The sequence below is a fragment of the Papio anubis genome, chromosome 18 (genome assembly GCF_008728515.1).
Source record: "Papio anubis isolate 15944 chromosome 18, Panubis1.0, whole genome shotgun sequence".
NCBI lineage: Eukaryota > Metazoa > Chordata > Mammalia > Primates > Cercopithecidae > Papio > Papio anubis.
Genome location: NC_044993.1, coordinates 66936885 through 66954998, shown reverse-complemented (window position 1 = coordinate 66954998; position 18114 = coordinate 66936885). Strand labels below are relative to the sequence as shown.

Genomic DNA, 18114 nt, shown 5'->3' with positions numbered 1-18114 from the left:
AACACTAAGCTCTTCCAGGAAAGTTTTGTTAGCTGTAAACTCAAAGGTTGATACGTGTAGCATCAAAGGAACGTAGGAAAGTTTACTTGGTGCTGTAATTATTAAATACAAAGAATATAATTCAGTTAGTATGTATTAGAAAAAAACATGATATGCACATCAAGTCTAATTGTATTAATAGAACTTTCTGGGATGAGACTAAAGGACAATTCCTTGTCCAGGTTCTACTTACAAATTGGAAAGACTCACTAATGGTTTTCAGAGTGTTGGTTATTTGGTAAATTGGCTTTCAGTGGGTCAATGAAACGGTCATTAGAAGAACTGTCAATAAATTTATCTGCTTCCCTTTAAAAAATACCCCATTTCCCCAGTGTAGAAATGAGGATTTTTTTTTTTTAATAAATGTAACGCTTCACGATTTGCATGCCATCTTTGCACAGGTGGCATACCACCTTCTCTGTATCATTCTGGTTTTAGTATATGTGTTGCCAGTGCGAATGCTAGAAATCAGTTTTGTACTTAATAGAGCATCTTTTTGGATCTTATGCATAGAAGAATAATGCATAGAAGAATGTATAATGCATAAGAAGAAGAATCTTACGCATTGTCTTTTGAATCTTATGCATAGAATATATAATGTATAAGAACAATCTTACGCATTATATATTAATTAGATTAAATTAACTCAATTCAGATACCTAAGGTTATATTTGTGTGTTATTAAGCACCTCAACATCAGGGTAAAAGCTAAGGAGACACCATGGCATCATATTCTTGATCCACCTGTTTTATTTACTCTCACAGACCCCAACTGGTCAATGTTTGGCTCTGGTGGAGTCACCATAGCCTGGATTTGGAGGTTTGGAGCCCAGCCCAGGTTTGGAGGACCAGTAACTTGGTATGCAGGCACTCCAAGAGAGAGACCATCTCTTTGTCATGGACACATCCTGCTATGTATCTAAGGTTTATTAGTATAATGAATGTCTATTTAATGGCTTTCATTTAGAACACTTTTCTTGAAAGGCTCAACACTTGTATGCCACTGTCTGGGCATTTTTTCTATATAGGAAAAATATACAAAAGGCACATTATAACCAGGAAGATGTATGGTGAGCTGGTATTCAAGAAAGGAGAAGTGACTGTGAGACACCAAGGATTGGCTGCACCAGATTAAGAGAACCTAATCCACGTGTCTCTGTAAGTGGCTGGATCGGCTGTTGGAACCTATTGGGACAGAACAGGTCGAATCCTTGAACAAAGAGGCCAGGTGCGGTGACTCATGCCTGTAATTCCAGGACTTGATAAAGCGGGTGGATCACTTGAGGTCAGGAGTTCGAGACCAGCTTGGCCAACATGGTGAAACCCCATTTCTACTAAAAATACAAAAATTAGCAGAGCTTGATGGTGGGTACCTGTGATCCCAGCTACTTGGGAGGCTGAGGCAGGAGTGTTTCTTGAACCCAGGAGGCAGAGGTTGCAGTGAGTTGAGACCGTGTCTTTGCACTCCAGCCTGGGTGACAAGAGTGAGATTCCATCTCGAATAACAAAACAAAACAAAATAAACAAACACGTACCCTCATCTTTGTTGTGTGTGGCATATACAGCATGAAAACATGAGTGCTAATAGCCTTCCCCTTACCTTTCAAGAGAATCTAAAGATTCCTTGCTTCCATTCCAGTCATCTTCTTCCCTTTTCATGAGACTGTATTCTTGCTTGCTTTGAGGGAGAAAGACTAAGTTGACCTATAGAATAGAGGGATGGCAAGGCAACATCCCAATACCGTCAGTATTTCTTGTGGAAGGAGAAAAAGAGAAAAGTTTCTGGGTTATGTCTAGAAAGATAATTGACATGAATGGGGAGAAGGAACTCAGGAATGGCAGGTGAATGAGAAAATTGGTACTAATGATACGTGTTTTTTGTTTTTTTATCTTGAGAAATAGAAAAGCAGCTCCTGAAAGATCCTATTGGTGACGGCTTGGTGTTGGTAGGAGCTGGTCTGACACTCACAGATAGACTTTGGTGTTGCCTGTTGAACACAAACAATTTCATAGAATGTCAGCATCGGACAAGGCCATCTCAGGACTGTGGTGGGTCAGGACAAGACAAAACCACTAGGTCGTCATGGCTGAACTCAGTCCAAAACATGGGTCTTGTCTAAATCGCAAGATGGCCAGTCATCTTCCTCTGCTGGCTTATGTGAGTGACTGCTGCTGCTTCAGCAGCTACAGCTTTTGCTTCCCTGAATTCTTCCCTTCTTCTGGGTAAGAACTATGAAGACACCCAGTGATATAATTGCTCTGCTTTCTGACAGCATCCAATCCAGAGAAAAGCCCCAATTCTTTGAGCCCTACTCAGGATCATGTAACAGAAAGGCAAATCCCCTAAGAAGATGTCCCTGACAACATCTTACTGAGATAGTCCGTGGTTCCTCATGGTATACGTTCTCCTTTGCAACAGGTAGTAAACCCTACTTTGTTCAAATACAGGTGTGCATTTAAACATGTTTGACTAGAGGGCATGGGTAATGTCATGATTTTTTTTTTTTTTTTTTGAGATGGATTCTCATTCTTTTTGTTTCCAGTCTGGAGTGCAGTGGCACGATCTTGGCACACTGCAACCTCTGCCTCCCAGGTCCAAGCAATTCTCATGTCTCAGCCTCCCGAGTAGCTGGGATTACAGGTACACACCACCACGCCCAGCTAATTTTTGTATTTTTAGTAGAGACAGGATTTCACTATGTTGGCCAGGATGCTCTCGATTTCTTGACCTTGCGATCCACCCGCCTTGGCCTCTCAAAGTGCTGGCATTACAGGCATGAGCCCCTAAGCCCTGCCAAACAAGGTTTTTGTTTTTTTTTTATTTAGAGACAGGGTCTCTGTTGGTCAGGCTGGAATGCAGTGATATGATCACAGCTCACTGTAGCCTCGAACTCCTGGACTCAAGCAGTCCTCCGGCCTCAGCCTCCTGAGTAGGTAGGACAAGAGTTGGGAACCCCCATACCTGGCTAGGTTTCAGGTTTTGTAGAGACGAGGTCTCCCTCTGATGCTCATGCTGGTCTTGAACTCTTGGACTCCAGTGATCCTCCTTCCTCAGCCTCCTAAAGTGCTGTGAGTACAGGCATGAGCCACCATGCCTGGCCATTAATTTCATTAAGAAAAGATAAAGCCTATGTAGAAGAGGATGCTTAGCAAAATTAAGTCACCTGCCCAAGGACGCTCAGCTCCCACGCAGTGGAACCACACTTTGAACCCTGGCATGTTATGTCTGAGACTTTGTTCTGCATTTGCGATCACCTCCCCAAGTGGACCCAGTGTCTTGTCTTTTCCATGTTTTCATAGTCTTAGTTTTCTACCGCTGCCAGAACTACTACACGTTTGGCAGCTTGAAGTAACAAATACGTATGATCTCACAGTTCTATAGGTGAGAAGTCTAGTTGACTCAACTGATTCTACACTGTGAGTTTTTCTCAAGGCTGATGTCAACGGTTGGCTGTATGGACTGATGAGGAGGCTCTGGAAAGAGCCCATTTCCAGACTCCTTCAGGTTGTCAGGAAAATCTGTTTCCTTGCAGCTGTAAAGTTGGAGTCTCCACTTCCTTACTGACTGCTAGCAGAGGGACTTCTCTTAGCTCCTGGGAGCCTTTTACTTCCTTTCATGATGTGTGGACTCTTCCAACTGACAGTCAGCAGTGGTACAAATGCTTCTCATTCTTGAAATCTCATAGACTTCTTCTCCCACGTCTCCCTCATTGCACCTGGAGAAAGTCTTGTGTTTTTAAGGGCTTTTGTGATTAGATGGGATTCTCCCCAATAATCCAGAATCATCTCCCTATTTTTAGGTGCATACCTTTGGTAACATCTACAAAATCCTATTTGTTACGTCACGCATCGCATTGACCGGTTCTGGGGATTAGGACGTGGGTATCTTGGGGAAGCAGGGCATAAATTTGCCTACTGCACATCGTTAAACACCCTCCCATCCTCCAGCCATCTTTGACTGTTTTAATCATTCTTTCAATGTAACTGTATGTTTCTACTCTTTGTCGTTTGGAAGCTCTTCTCTTTAACATGAATTTGCATATACTTTTGCTGCTAACTTCTTGACTATACAGGGTAAACTCCCAAGTAAATCATCTCACTTCCCTACATGCAGGTCCTTAGAAATGGTGAGGATAGGGTAAGGCTGCTGCCACTGAAGCCTGCACACTCCTGTGCATTTCTGTGGCCGACCTAGTGGACACCTCAGCATTAGGAAGTATCAACATGGGCGTGTGAGAACCTCCATGCAGGCCGGGCGCAGTGGCTCAAGCCTGTAATCCCAGCACTTTGGGAGGCCGAGACGGGCGGATCACGAGGTCAGGAGATCGAGACCATCCTGGCTAACACGGTGAAACCCCGTCTCTACTAAAAAATACAAAAAACTAGCCGGGCGAGGTGGCGGGCGCCTGTAGTCCCAGCTACTCGGGAGGCTGAGGCAGGAGAATAGCGTAAACCCGGGAGGCGGAGCTTGCAGTGAGCTGAGATCCGGCCACTGCACTCCAGTCTGGGCGACAGAGTGAGACTCCGTCTCAAAAAAAAAAAAAAAGAGAACCTCCATGCAATCTTCTCAAACTTGCTAGCCAGGCCTCCTAATACAACAGGTGCCCTGAGAAACACATGAAATGGCAACACATTTCAGAAATGGTAGCAAAAAAACAAACAAAAAAACTCCAATATAACGCTGGGTATCGTGTCTCTCACCCAACTTAGCATTATCTACATTCAGTTGAGAGCAAACTTGGATCCAGTTTTCAACCACACCTACACCTCTTGCCCTTTCTTGTTTCATGTACAAGTTCTCATTGAAAAAAATATATATCCACTGCATAATGAGAATAGTTGTTACCAAAGAAAATGTAACAGGATAATATTTTTGGTGAATTGGCTTTAGTGAGTCTTGAATGAATAGCTTGAAGTATTAGAAAGTAAAATTCAGGCCGGTGGCTCATACTGGTGGTAATCCCAGCACTTTGGGAGGCTGAGGCAGGTGGGTCACCTGAGGCCAGGAGTTTGAGACCAGCCTGGCCAATGTGGTGAAACCCTGTCTCTACTAAAAATACAAAAATTAGCCAGGTATGGCGGCACATCTGTAATCGCAGACACTCAGGAGGCTGAGGCAGCAGAATCGCTGGAACCCAGGAGGCCAAAGTGCTGCAGAGTGAGCGAGATCATGCCTGTACTCCAGCCTGGTGACAGAGAGCAAGACTGTCTCAAAAATAAAATAAATTAAATAAAAATTCAGAACAAGAGTAATAATTCAAGAGATTTAAGGTTGATAGCTGTGAAAATGAAATTCCCTCCCTACCCCCCCGCCTCCCTCCCACCCGCCGGATTTTGCACCACCGATTTTGATTTTGCCGCACCGCCTGATTTGCCGCCTGATTTTGCCGCCTGATTTTGATGCCGCACCTGATCGAACTGCCTGGCACCGTACCGCCGGACGCATCGGTTTGCCGGTTTTGATCTGGCAGGAGGTTTTCTTTTTCTTTTTTCTGTCTCTGCCTTCTGTCTTCCTTCTTTCTCTTTCTTTGTACATGTGTAATTTGAAGACCCTGCATCAAGCAGTCTCATACCATCAGAAGCACCTTAAAATGAAAAAAATCTCTCGCCACAGTGACAAATCCACAGGCCTTGCAAGAAACCCTGCAGATCACTAACACATGGCCATAAGAATATATTGACTGCTGCCCAAGCAGGGGAGAGGATTGATCAATCCAGCAGACTTGCATTAATTGTGAAATAGAAGGGACGATGCGATCAATGATAGGAATGAAAGTGCAGCAGTAACGATGCCACATCCAGCTAATCCAATAATGGAGAAGCTGATGTATAGCATATTGGAATTCTACCGTCTGGGCACTTGTCACCATAAAGAATATCCCACAATTATGGGGAAAAATTGAGCAGGCAGCAGTTGAGCCAACCTAATCAGCCTGATACCACAGTAGTTCTCTTGATTAAACACTAAATTAAGTGGCACTCAGCTCTGTAACCTGCCTGCCTTATGAAAAATAATCCTAGAGCTAACGTGAAAAGTTTGTATTTTAATCAAAGCAAACTATGAATATTAAAATATTCCTGGGCTATTTTGGTGCCATTTAGCTGTGAACATGTTTAACAATTTATAAATGGATCTTTTGCCATTGGCTGCAAGGAAAAAGGGTCCGAAGCTATATTGGGAGGTAAGGCTTCCTGTGCTAAAAATCAATTAGACTTGATAGAAGCTCAGAGAACTCTTAAGAAAAAAATAAAAATGCAGTCAAGAGGCCCTGGGAGAATTCAAATTTAGTTAACTTCTCTAACGGTTTGCCTGAGGGCATCAACTCTATTCTTTGCTGCAAAGCACGTGATCATTCCAGGAGGGGTGAGACTTAATCATCTGTGAATACTATGAGGATCCCTTATACATACGTGTCATTATTAAGTCCTGAAGTTCAAATCTACAGACAACCTAGGGCTAAATGGCAAATTCTCCAGGACCAAGAGAAAACTGCTTTTCATGAACATTTAGATAACACAAGAGAAAGAACTTGCATTGTGAGCATCAAACCCAGTCTGGTTAGACTTTCTGTGCAGACCCTTACCCTAGGACACACACTGGTGAGACCTTGTGATTATTATATGCAGTGGTCAATGAGACCTCTTAGAGTTGACAGAGTCAATGAACATCCATGGGGCTAGATGTCTGGTGGCCAGTGAAGGAGATGTGGTTTGGAAAAGGAGGGAGAGACACTGATCACATCTCCCCCTTTTTTTTTTTTTTTTTTGAGACAGAGTCTGTCTCTCTCACCAAGGCTAGAGTGCAGTGAAGTGATCTTGGCTGACTAAAACCTCCGCCTCCTGGGTTCAAGCGATTCTCCTGACTCAGCTTCCCAAGTAGCTGAGATTATATTCGCATGCCACCACTGCCCGGCTGATTTTTGTATTTTTAGTAGAGACAGAGTTTCCCCATATTGGCCAGGCTGGTCTCAAACTCCAGGCCTCAAGTGATCTGCTTGTCTCTGCCTCCACCTCCACCTCCCAAAGTGCTGGGATTATAGGCATGAGCCACTGTGCCCAGCCCACATCTGTTTTCTTGAGCAGAAGATAGTGTGCTGATAAAGCTCTCCCACCAAAGTGAGTCATAGCAGGGCCTTGGGCAAGAGGATTAATTAACTACTTAAGCTGTTCTTTTCTGTTATATTTTGTTTGTTGATTGTTTGTTTTTATTTCAAGTCAATTTGTGGCCTTACCTTTCAATTGAAAGCAAGTTCTTTTGTTTTCCTGGCTGGGAAAGGGTTACTGAAAGAAGAGAGGTGTTCAGCCTGTGTCTTATGTAGTTGAAAAGTCAAAAACTGCAGGAAGATTTGGATTTATTTGATTTCAATAATTAACGGTCATTCGTGGAGTCCTCATACCATTCCAGGGCTGGTTCTAAGGGCTTTTGCAACATTAACTTATATAATTCTTTTAATGATTCTGAGGTCAAGATGCTATCATCATTTTCACTTTGCAGAAGCAGAAACTGAAGCTCAGAAAGCTTAAGTAATTTGCCAAGGTCTTAAAGAGTGCAAGTGTGGCAGATGGGGATGGAAACCTGGCAGGCTGTTTGTGGCTATGTCTTGTTAAAACAGTTTGGGTCTTCCAAGTTGTTTTTGGTTAGTGATATCAGTCATGGGAAATGGGAAGGAGTGGGATGCCTTTGGATGATGTTAGCTTAACTGGTATTGCATGCTCTTCCACCCCATCTTCTGCACATTTCTCTCTGGAGATACGCCCTTCATTTGTCCTCTGACGTTGGCTAAGTAGATCATGATGTGGTGTTCTGATCAGTGAGGTCAAGGCCAGCCACTGTAGGTCAGACTGGATTACCCAGACCTCCAAAATAGTAAGTGGACTTCAGGTCAGACGTATGGAGTCACCAGTGAGAAACAGCTTCAGAATCCATCCAGCAAAGATCTAGAATAATCGTAGGATGAGACTATGATCACTATCATTTATTGACCATCCCTGAATGCTGGGAGCTTTTGTGGATGTTTTTGTTCCACTTTCTTAACTCTTCCATAACTCTGCAAGATGAAAGAAATTTCCCCGCTTTTAAAAATACAGGATCTGAGGCTGACAGACTGAATGTCTGGCAGGTGAGATCTCATAACTACTAGTGACAGACCTGGGACTGAATCTTAGGTCTCTTCAGTTCCATCGTCTTGCCACTATGAAACTACTCATCCTTCAGGTTTCTGAGGCTACACGAGTGTGTCACAGGCAAGGAGACTTCAGTCACTCATGACATGGAAAGTCACCTCTGTCTCATTTCCCAAGCCATGTTAACGACTCCCTTGAAAAGATAATGAGAAAAACACAAGGACATTGGAATACCTTATCTCTGGTTTCCTTTCTCTCTTGCACAGTGTGATTTTTAAATACTGTTAACAAAACAATGGAAAGGAATCGTACTCTAGAAAAAGTAAATGAGATCCAATAGACTTTTGTTTATTATGGGACAATTAATTTTAAGCTAACTTTGTCAGCAAAAGAAGGCCAGAGTGACGTGCTTTGTAACTGTTGGAAAGTTGTGCACACTGGGTTGGAGGAGAAATAATGTTTCCTTTCAAGTTTTAACCCATTTTAACAAACTGATATCTTAGTGTGTTCAGACTGCCATAACAAAATGCCATAGACTGGGTGACTTGAACAAGAGATGCTTATTTTCCCATAGTTGTGGAGGCTGAAAGTTCAAGATCATGGTGCCAAGAAGGTCAGGTCCTGGTGAGGAATCTTTGTGGCTGGCATATGGCCACCTTCTCAGTGTATCTTTGGTGGCTTTCCTCGGTGTGCACAGGTGGGGAGACAGAGAAAGAGAGAGAGGAGGTAATCCCTCTCTTCCTATCGTTATAAGGGCACTTATCCCATTATGAAGATCTTACTTTTAAGATGTTATCTTCTCAAAAGTCCTGTCTCCAAATATTTTCACACTGAGGGTTAGGGATTTCATGTACGAATTTGTGGTGTAATGCTCTGACACTCATTGGCTTTGTGACTGAGAATAAGCCTTTCAGTTCTCTAAGCATCCTTTCTTTGGTGAAAAAGTGCTTGTAGTCCCTACTCACATAGGACTGCCGAGGTAATTCAATGAAGTAAGGTATGTTAGGAGCTTAACTCAGTGTTTTGCTCATGTTACATGTGCAATAAACATAAACCAGTCCCTCTCACTTGGAGGAAAAATTGCCCACTTTCTGACCCAGAGAACATGTGATAATGTCTGGAGACATGTTTGGTTGCTACAACTGGGAGGAGGATGCTACTGGCATCTAGCAGGTAAAGTCAAGGCATGCCACTCAATATCTTGCAATACACAGGACAGTCCCCAAAGCCAAGAATTGTCTGTATCAAAATGTTAGCAGTGCTGATGTTGAGAAACTCTGGTATAACCTATCATTGCAGTTATATCATTCTGCATATATGATACGATGAATGTTATATCATTCTAATAAAACATTAGAACTACTAATGTTATCTTACCTGTGCATTGGTAGTCACTGCTCACTGCAGCCTCAAACTCCCAGACTCATGCAATCCTTTCATCTTAGCTGCCCAAGTAGCTGGGACTACAGGTGTGCACTAATATGCCTAGTTAATTTTTTTTAAAAAAATTATAGAAATGAGGTCTCACCATGTTACCCAAGTCATTCTTGAGCTCCTGGTCTCAAAAAACCCTCCTGCCTCAGCCTCCCAAAGGGCTGGGATTAAAGATTTGAGCCATGACACCTGGCTAAAATGCTATATATTCTATTCCCAACATCAATATTCTCCCTAAAAGAAGGAAAAGCAGATTTCAGGGAACTTGAGGACCAAGTAGGTAACAGTATTCACTCATTGTATTAAAAATAAATACAGAGTGTAATTGGAATGGCAGATTTATTGGGCCAGGCAGTTGTGTGTGCCAAATAAATGCTCAAAAAGAAGTGTCCAAGGTGCTGAAACTTTGACGAATGAAACTAAACCTGTTCAAAATGATGTGTAAACTGAAGGTTTCATTTGTTTGTTTTCGAGATGGAGTCTTGCTCTGTCACCCAGGCTGCAGTGTGCAGTGGCATGATCTTGGCTTACTGCAATCTCAGCCTCCTGAGTTCAAGCAGTCCTCCCACCTCAGCCTCTCTAGTAGCTAGGATTACAAGCATGCACCACCACACCTGGCTATTTTTTTTTTTTTTTTTTTAAGTAGAGATGGGGTTAGTTATGTTGACCAGGCTGGTCTCGAACTCCTGACCTCAGGTGATCCGCCCTCCTCCCAAAGTGCTAGGATTACAGTGATAAGCCTCCCAAAGTGCTAGGATTACAGGCGTGAGCCACTGCACCCAGCCTTAAACTGAAGTTTAAATGGAATAACTGTCTTTGCAAAAACACATTCAAAAGGTTGGGAAAATATATTTTGGATCTGATTCTCAGTCTTTCGAGGTAATGGGAATGGAATCCTGAGTGAGAGAGAGTGGGTGTTAAACTAGAAACTAAGTTCTTTACCGGGTTTTTTTTTTTTTTTTTTTTGAGGTGGAGCCTTACTCTGTCACCCAGGCTGGAGTGCAGTGGTGAAATCTCAGCTCACTGCAACCTCCACCTCCTGGATTCAAGCAATTCTCCTGCCTTAGTCTCCCAAGTAGCTGGGATTACAGGCATGTGCCACCATGCCTGCCTAATTTTTTTGTATTTTTAATAGAGATGGGATTTCACCATATTGGGCAGGCTGGTCTGGAGCTCCTGACCTTGTGATATACCTAGCTCAACCTCCCAAAGGGCTGAGATTACAGGTGTGAGCCACCGTGCTCAGTCTCTTTACCAGGTTCTATGCTTCATGAATGCAGGGATTCTGTTTATCTTTTTCTTGTGTTATGGAATAGCACAAACTTGGGGTCTGAGACACAGTCAAGGGTCAGTTCACGTTCTGTTTTTTCTTCTTCCTCACTCTCAGTGGCCTCAATTTGTCATGGTGACAGCAGTAGTTGCATCCAATGGCACTGTGAAGGCGTTAGTATCGTTATAGGCGCTGAAGCTATGGATGAGCATATGGCCTGGGACAGCAAATCAGAAACTGCTCATATTCCTGGGATTGTTCTCCTGGACTATGGAGTAGATCTGGAGCTTGGCTTCTCAGCCTTTTCTGGGCATCACAATCACCTCAGAGTTGGCAAAAACAAACTTGAGTAATATTATAGACTTACGCAATCTGAATCTTCTGGAGTGTAAGGCACTGAGCAGGAAGTTGTGGTCAACAGTGTTCAGACAGAGGCTGGGGAGAGGAGAAAGTATTTTTCCCTTCTCAAATAAAACATCAGTTAATTCTCAAGACTGCTTTGGATAGAAGGCTGTTCACATTATTCTGAGTTTTTGGCTTATTTAAGAGCCTATTAGACGCCATTTGTGATTCATCTCCTCTTGTTTAAAAGGCTCTTTTAAGCAAACAAGGAGTATTTGAAATTTTTTGATGACTAGCAGTCTAGTTATTTACACTTCCATTATGTTCTATTCCATTCCCAATAATTCATTTTAATAACATTTTCTTCTTTTTCTCTCGAATTTTTTTCTGATTAATAGTATTTTCTGATTTGGGTAGAAAGAAATATTATTCCATAATAAGCAATTGTGGAATACCAAATTTACTTGGCTTTAATTATATCTATAGAGGTAAGCAACATGTTTCAGGAAAATCTAACTTCTCGATGAAGGGGAAAGACCCAGTTAATTCATCATTTGCCCATCAGTTGGTGTGATAGACAATACCAGTAATTATCGCTATGTGGTTATAGGGTTTTCTTCTTGGGAAGACTGCACTTCCCAGTCACTCATTGCAGTTAAGTGAGACCATAAGGCTTGTTTTTGCCAATGAATTGTAGGCTTAGTAAAGTTCATCACTTCTGGGATAAAGCATGGAAGAGGGAGACACCACTAGACACCAGAATCCCTTGCCACAGTGAATTTGAAGTCCTTTTTTGAGATCATGAAATCGCCATCAACCTGTATCCGCAAGCAGTTATGTGGAACAGAACCTGCCTCATCCCCAGGATCTATCTTAGACATGTGGCATATCCTTCTGCCATACTACTCAAACTGAAGATTGAGAGTCAATGTGGTGTCATGGTATCAACTCGCCTATAAAGTTGAGTTTTAGAAGATGGCTTTCGGATATTAAAAACAAGCACTGGACTTAAATTCTGCAGACTGGGTGGTTTAAATCTGGGCTCATGTTCCTCACTTGTTTTGGGACCTAACCTAAGTCACTGAACTGCTTTGATAACAGATACAGCCACAGTGTATTCAGTACACGTATGTGGCAAGCATTGCACACAGCATTTTGCGTGTATCATCTTACGTAATTCCTCCAGCGCCACTTCCACTTGGGTAGACATGCCTCACTTGGTGGACGTGGTAACAGGCATGATACAGGATGCAAAACTAGAAAGTGGAAATGCTGAACTTGAAGTGACATCTGACTGATGCCTGTGACCGTATTTTTCTTTTTTCTAAAGTGGAGTTGATTAAACTATCTACTTCACTGGGCAGTTTTAGGATGCTGTGAGCAGGGCAGGTGACAGGATGTGGTTACCCACTAGGTGAGGTTATTGTGATTTGGGTTCTGCCAGCACTTGCTGGAGAGAACGTAAGACCGTTTCTTTTCTGGCTGTCACTTGATCCCTGTGTACCAACTTTGAAATCCCTGACAGGCATTTTGGTAAATTTGTTTCATGTTTTTGTCCCACCAGTAGTAAATGTTTCACCATTATTTTCATCTCCTGGTTGAGCAACCCTTTTGTTTCATGACTTTTGGCTTCATCCTTCAGCCTCTTTCACTTTTTTTTATGGTTCCATGTTGCTGTGAGCAGAACTCATTTTTCAAAAGACAGATGGTGGCAACCCTGTTCTCTCTAAATAAAAAAGCAAAACAGCTGTTAAGGTGCAAACAGAGTCGCGGCCAGCAAATCGTGTCTGCTTCAAGTGTTGGCGAAGTTTCCCTTCAGGGAAGAGGAGCTATCTAAACAAAATGTGCAGCCTCGGCTGAGCTCTGCCAAGGCCCAAGTATAGAATGATGGCAAATAATGGAAATTTATAGCGTACTATAGATCCAGCACCTTTCTATCTTGGCGGGTGCATATTTAAATGCAGTGCTAACGGAGCTGAAATTTATGGCTCTCTAATAACAATAAAATGCCATCAGAGAATGAGATAAATCTTGGCCCCAAACGTTAGCATGCAATGCACACACTCACACGCACACACATGCTTGTAAAATATAGCCAGATACTGCTAACTCAGGAGTCTGAGTTTGGAAGAAGCCAATGGAACAGAGAAAGTAGAAGAAGTGTTTTATAGACGACTGCAAATTGTTGTTTTCATGAGGCTGGGGTCAAGGTGCATTGTGGCCTCAGGTTGAAATGAGTGTTGCTTTGTCTCATGGCTGATTTATACTTGACCTTGGTGTGGGAAGCTTTTCCTTTTCTGGATGTTCAATAGCTTTTCTCTTCACCTTTTCACAACCCTGTGACAGGCCAACTTCCAAACAAATACTGACGAATTATCACCCTCTGGGAAAAGAACATCGTGGTGTGCTTATATGTTTTCTTATGTTTGTTTGTTTATTTGTGCATTCATTCATTCAGAGAAAATTGGAATCTTAGAGGCTTAGCAAGAATGGAGAGATGAAAGACATTTACCAAAATGCTATATTTGCAAACGTCAGTGACGTGTGAATTAGGCATGCACGCTTTCTCTTCAGGCACTTGGGGTCTTCAGGGAATGGAATTTTACAAACTGCAATTCAGGAGGCTGTCATTCACATTTGAAAACAGGCCTTGCCCGCTCCTCCAGGTAGCCTGCATGCATACCCAGCCATGTTCTCTCCGTGGAGCACCTAGGTCTTACGAAGGGAAAGCCATTTGCAAATCTGTCTTAACCCCTCGATGAATTTCCATGAGTCGTGCATTGGCGGATCCTTCGAAGTCAGTAACTACCTGAAGAGGGAGGCGTTCTCTACTGCCTCTCATTCGAGGTGTTTCCTCCAGCTTCTCCTTCTGCAAGCGGATTTCTAACATTTTGGGCAAGATGTTTAGTTTCAGTGAGAAGCCTAACCTCCAGGAATTGTTTCAGGCCACCTCCATTAAGAGTTAGATACTTCTTTCTAGATGCTTCTTTACACATAATTGTGTGTGTATGTGTGTCTGTGTGTGGTGTGTTCATGAGTATTGTCTTAATTGCTCCTGGTTTTGAAATGCAACGTCTAATGCAGTCTATCATTGATGGACATTTGGGTTGGTTCCAAGTCTTTGCTATTGTGAACAGTGCTGCAATAAACATAACGTGTGCATGTGTCTTTATAGCAGCATGATTTATAATCCTTTGGGTATATACCCAGTAATGGGATCGCTGGGTCAAATGATATTTCTAGTTCTAGATCCTAGAGGAAATGCCACACTGTCTTCCACAACATTAGGAGATATATCTAATGTAAATGACGAGTTAATGGGTGCAGCACACCAACATGGCACATGTATACCTATGTAACAAACCTGCAGGTTGTGCACATGTATCCTAGAACTTAAAGTATAATAATAATAATAATAATAATAAAAGAAATACAATGTCTACAGATTAAAACCCGCTCTAGGCCAGGTGCTGTGGCTAACACCTGTAATGTCAGCACATTGGGAGGCCAAGGTGGGAGGCTCTCTTGAGCTTAGGAGTTCAAGACCAGCCTGGGCAATACAGTGAGGCCTCGTTTCTACAAAAAAATTAAACAGAAAAAAAAAAGCATTCTTGTTCAGAACTGAAAAAAGTGTTTCTGGTTTCCTAGGTTTTAGAAGAGTGTGTGTGTGTGTGTGTGTGTGTGTGTGTGTGTGTGTAAAGACTAAGAGATAATGGTACTGATTGAGTTGAAAATAACCATTCCTTTGTAATATTTCTAGAATTTTTTGGGACACAAAATTATTTCACATAAAACTATATATTGTTAGGTAATTTGGTGTATTTGCCTTTTTTAGGTTTTGTTATGTTGATGCTTAAGAAAAAAACAGGTAGATTTGGAAAATGTTGATGTTTAGGATGAAAAGGGATCCAATATTTCATACAACATGAATTCTTTGGAGTGAGAGCTTTTAACTGAGATTCATAGACTTCATGAAAGTATGTGTGTGTTTGTGTGTGTGAGAGAGAGTGGGACAGTGTATTCATGCTGTTGTACTTTTTGCTAAGAAATTTTATACTTTTTGTTAGGTCAGCAAAAGCCCTCTTGTCTGAATCCCTGAGCCCATGGTCCTCTCCTCTGATCTGTGCTGTGGATTTTTGCAGTTACTTTACAGTTTGAATGAATGATCTGTGCTGTGGATATGTAGTTTTATTTTACAGTTATAATGATGTGATCAGAGCTGTTTCTAGGCTAGACCATTACTGGGAAAGGTGTGACTTGGACCAGAAAAAAAAGTAAGGAAGTGAATTTCATGCTAAAGAGAACATGCTTGGTTTCAAACATTGTATGTTTAGGGCTTTGCCCACCAGGTTTAGCTTGTACAAGGAAATGCCCACACCCCAATTCCCATTAATCCTGAACAGGTGATTCTCTCTAGCTGCTCCACACCTCCCAATCTGTGGTCCAGCAGTACTGACATTTTTACATGTGTTCCAACTAAACCCTGCTCTCTTTCACCTCCCAGCCTTTCCACGTTTTGTTTTCTCCACGTGAAACAGCCTTCCCTTTCTTCTGGCTCTGATGAAGTGCTGCTACCCCCAGGAAGGCGGCTGTAGTGTTTTCTAGACCAGGTTAGGTGAACCTTTCATGTCTTCCTCCAGCCTCCCCACTTCCATTGCTAAGGTATTTACTACAGTAATCATGTCTCAGGCCTCAGGCCAGGTGCAGGGTACCTGGGGACTCTCTTATGCTATCTTTACACCTCTGTGTAAATCTAAAATATTTTCTCCTTCCTTCCTTCCTTCCTTCCTTCCTTCCTTCCTTCCTTCCTTCCCTCCCTCCCTCCCTCCTTCCTTCCTTCCTGCCTTCCTGCCTTGATGGAACCTTGCTTTGTCACCCGGGCTGGAGTGCAATGGCACAATCTTAGCTCACTGCAACCTCTGTCAGCCGGGTTCTAGAGATTCTCCTGCCTCAGCCTCCTGTAGCTGGGATTACAGGCGTACGCCGCCGTGCCTGGCTACTTTTTTGTATTTTTAGTAGAGATGGGGTTTCACCATGCTGGCCAGGCTGATTTTGAACTCCTGACCTTGTGATCCACCTGCCTCGACCTCCCAAAGTGCTGGGATTTCAGGCATGAGCCACCATGCCCAGTCAATCTAAAATATTTTCAAAATAAAATGTTTATGAAAATTAAATACAATGAAAAGGAATCTGGGACAATATCTGTGTTTTATCAAAGCAAACAGAAGATCAGACACGTCCACATAAAGAGTGACAAATAAGTATTAACAGAGAAGGAAATAACACTGGACACTGTCTGTGTCAGTACACTGCAGAGGGAAGAAAAGGAGGAGGAGGGAAATGTCCTTCCCTCTGAGAACCGTGAGCTCAGTGAAATCCCCACATTCCTGCCCACATCCTTAATGTTCCCAGTATCCACCACCCTGACCGGCTTAAGTGAGCCCTTAAGAATTTTTCTTGAGGCCAGGCTTGAAGGCTCATGCCTATAATCCCAGAACTTTGGGGTGCTAAAGTGGGCAAATTGCTTGAGGCCAGGAGTTTTAGACCAGCGTGGCCAACATGGTGAAACCCCGTCTCTACTAAAAATACAAAAATTAGTTGGGCATAGAGGCAGGCATCTTGTAATCCCAGCTACTTGGGAGGCTGAGGCAGGAGAACCGCTTGAACCTGGCAGGCAGAGGCTGTAGTGAGCCCAGGTCATGTCACGGCACTCCAGCCTGAGTGAGAGAGCAAGACTCTTTTTCAAAAAAAATTGTTTTTTGTTGAATAAATGAATAAATGAAGCATCAAAGGGCAAGGGAAACTCCTCTCTGCTCAGTTAGTTGCTGAGTAAATTGTTGTATCTTATATGTGTTGCATCGGCCCCTACCTCTTTTGGTTACTGCTTGGATCCTTCTGGTTTCATTTTATTTTCTCTCTCTCTCTCTATATATATATATTTACTTTTTAATATTTAAAAACATTTTTGAATGGTTTGATATTTATGTTCTTATATGTTTTAAAATATTTTTATTTTAAATGTATGTTTTATAAGTATGTTTTATATATCAGTATTAAATTTTATATAATTTATATTAATATTGTATATAACTTATATAAATATTATATAAATATATTTAATAAAATACTAATATATAAAAGATATACTTTTAAAATAAAATATTTTAAAATGTATAATAGATTATGTATTTTTTCATTTTATATTTTTAAATATTTTAAATATTTTTAAAAAATATTAAAACAATATTTTTGAGGCAGGCCCTTGCTCTATCACCCAGGCTACCGTCAAACTCCTGGGCCCAGGTGATCCTCCTGTCACTCAGGCCAGAGCGCAGTGGTGCAATCATAGCTTACTGGAGCCTCAACTTCCTGGGGTCAAACCATCCTCCCACCTCTGCCTCCTGAGTAGCTGGGACTGCAGTTGCATGCCACCATAGCCGGCTAATTTTTGTATTTTTTGTAGAGATGAGATCTCTCTGCATTACCCAGGCTGGTCTCAAATTCCTGGGCCCAAGCGATCCCCCTTTGTCAGCCTCCCAGTGTGCTAGGATTACAGGCATGAGCTACTGCACCCAGCCTTGGTTTCATTTTGGTCTTGATATTTACACTAACATGGCGTGGCTAAGACTGTGCAGGCTTGGCCAGGCCACTCTGCCAGTTTTGGTATGCGGCTATTCCTAAGGCTTTTTAGCTTCAGAGCGTCACCCTCACAGCGGGTCGTAGTGAGGAAGAATGTGCCATGCTGAATAAAATGAAAACATGAATGAATATGGCTAATAAGCTTAAATGCTTCTCCCATTGTGCCTTTTTTCTTGTACTCATGTTCCTTTAGCATATTGGATTTCTTTTTCTGGGGCTTGAGCACCTAGAATCACAAAGCAAAACCAAAGAAAATACCACTTTTG

At 42.2% G+C, this 18114-nt stretch overlaps 1 protein-coding gene across 1 annotated transcript in view; it reads left to right on the top strand.

Annotated features, from left to right (window-relative positions):
- RBFOX1 (RNA binding fox-1 homolog 1) overlaps window positions 1–18114 on the top strand; it is a 2483424-nt gene that overhangs the window by 1770339 nt on the left and 694971 nt on the right.